Below are 2,478 nucleotides of genomic sequence, written 5' to 3' on the forward strand. Positions count from 1 at the left end.
CTGGGAAGGGAAGGGAAAAGATTAGGGTTTGGGGATGATGAAAGGGCTTTCTACGGGCAAGGATGGCAAAGGGTGGCAGTGACGGAAAGTCAGGCAGATGGTCCTGTCCTGTCCTGTCCGTCCGTCTTTTTGTATCATGAATTGGAAAGACTGCAAGGGGGAGGGGAGGTGCTTGTGCCCAAAAGGAGGAGTTATTCAGATTCATTGCAGTGGGCGGCGGCTGCAAAAAGTACCATTCTCCTTGTTTTTGCTCTGCAAAACAGCCTTTTCAAGGGTTTGGCTTGGGTGACAAAATGTCTTCTGTAGGCGTGGGTTTGTCTCCCTCTCCCTAAGATGTGTCCGGTATAGGCCAGGGTGCCACTCAAGGCCGTAACCAATTCGGGTTATAGCTTCTCGGCCTTTTGGCTAAGATCAAGTGTAGTTTCGGAGGACGCTACCTTGGTCGGTACTGGAAGGTGCCTGGGATTGCACGTCTGCCGGCCTTGAGGGAGTGTGTGCGCCTTCTGGTGACACATAGCCCTCTTGTGCCTGGACGGTTCCCAGGCAACGGGAGGCGATCACCTTTGTTATTTTGAAGTCCTACTGATAAACAGAAAAAAAAAAAATTAAATCTGTTCTTATCAGTTTAATATCTGATACGTCCCCTCTCTAGGGACCATATATTAAATGGATTTTTAGAACAAGGAGATGGAAAAAATCTTGCTCTGTCCACTCCACGCATTGACCTGGTATTGCAGTACCTCCAGGACCGGTGCACCCCTTCTTAACCGAGTTTCCAAAAGCAGAACTCAATTCACCTGATTCAAATGAGCCTCATTAGTGAATTGAAAGAAAGCAAAAACTTTATATGCACCTCAATTTGGCCAATTCACTTTTCACACTTTCACCCTTTTTTTTTATCTTTCACACCTTTTACTTGCTTTATTGATGCAAAAGCTGTGCCAAATAGCAAACTCATCTCCACTCAACTTGACCAACTCTGCTATGTCCCGTGCAGTATCTTATTCTCAGTCTTATCTAGATCATTTGCAATTGAATAGAATAGATCCCTTTTGGACACATTGGATTCAGCTGCTGCAGTGACTGCAGGTGTTAGAAGATGCAGACTTGGCATCAGGTGCTGTCTATCAGATTCCACTCCAATTAAAGCTTCCATTGTTTTTCGGTGTTTTCTTTGAGCAATGATGATGTCTTTAGTGATCTGTTGGCTCCCTCTCCTGGAGGAAGAGTTTGCTTGCTCTTGGACTTTCAAAAAGAGAGGTCATGATAGACATTTAGCTTCTGAGCCCAATTGGGGACAGTCATGGGTGATGAATGTTTTGCAACCTGCTGCGAAGCCTGATACCGCAATATAAGGAACGTCAAATACTAAGAATGGGCGGCCTATGAAAGAATTAGTACTTTCATTAAGCATACTTAAACGGCTAATTGGGAATAGACAAACTGTAAAAAGCCCTCTGAGAAAGCCCCTCTCTATCCTTTGTCAGTAAGCTTTTCTGTAGTCTGCCTGTTGATGTATTTTCCGTTTGAACAGTGCACAACATGAAGTGACGGAACACTGGCTTGTCACAATGTCCCCCGCTGACATCACAATAGCGCTGCTGCCTAGAAAGCCAGCTGCGCAGCAGAAGTTGCTCTTTGGGTGGGATGGTGGGCTAATGTATCTATTCCTGCTTGGTGAGAGTTTGACATGATCTAGAGCAACGAGTTCCAGCGGCTAGCGGTTGATTATTGGCTGTAATGGGGCTTTCTGGCTGGTGCTAGCCTTTCTTCTTAGCACACAGGAACCACAATCCCTACACCATGCTTCGATGGATTCTCTCATCCCAGCCCAGTAAAACTACATATTTCACACAGTTATAGGCAGCCCATGGGCATTCACCTGGATTAAAACCCATAACAGCTCATAGACCAAACAATCAATCTACCACTGGACCAAAGACAGGAAGCTAAATCCACTGCCTGCGGTAACTAACTTAATCCTATAGGCTACTCACACAACAAACCCAAGAGAAAGGAAAAAAACATGGCTTCGATTATCCATCCAATGAAAACGCATAACCATTGTGAGCCATTGGACAATGCAATTGCACACATGGTGACATGGTGCACGGCCCAATGAATCAAGTCTGTACTTCATATTCACGGTTTAAGCCCTTGGGTTTTAATGTGTCCAGAGTACATATCCAGAAAGATTCCCTTTTTTTGTGCTAAGCACAAGTCAACAATACATTGTAAGCAGATTCTATTACCAGTCCCACACCATTTTGTGACGCATAATCACACAGTGGCCCAATTAAGATTCCAAGTCATCGAACATGTCCCAGCCATACGCAGAGGAGGCAATAGAATTAGGAAGCTCAAAGAAAGGGAATCTTTCTGGATATATACTCTGGGCACGTTGGAACCCAAGGGCTTAAACCATGAATATGAAGAACCGACTTGATTCATTGGGCCGTGCACATTTTTTCTAACGCC

At 44.9% G+C, this 2,478-nt stretch overlaps 1 pseudogene; it reads left to right on the forward strand.

The window, feature by feature from the left end:
* The first annotated feature begins 556 nt into the window (after positions 1–556).
* Positions 557–762, forward strand: LOC142261400 (U2 spliceosomal RNA; annotated as a pseudogene).
* Positions 763–2,478: the final 1,716 nt, after the last annotated feature.

This window comes from Anomaloglossus baeobatrachus, unplaced genomic scaffold (genome assembly GCF_048569485.1).
Source record: "Anomaloglossus baeobatrachus isolate aAnoBae1 unplaced genomic scaffold, aAnoBae1.hap1 Scaffold_216, whole genome shotgun sequence".
In the NCBI taxonomy this organism is placed as follows: domain Eukaryota; kingdom Metazoa; phylum Chordata; class Amphibia; order Anura; family Aromobatidae; genus Anomaloglossus; species Anomaloglossus baeobatrachus.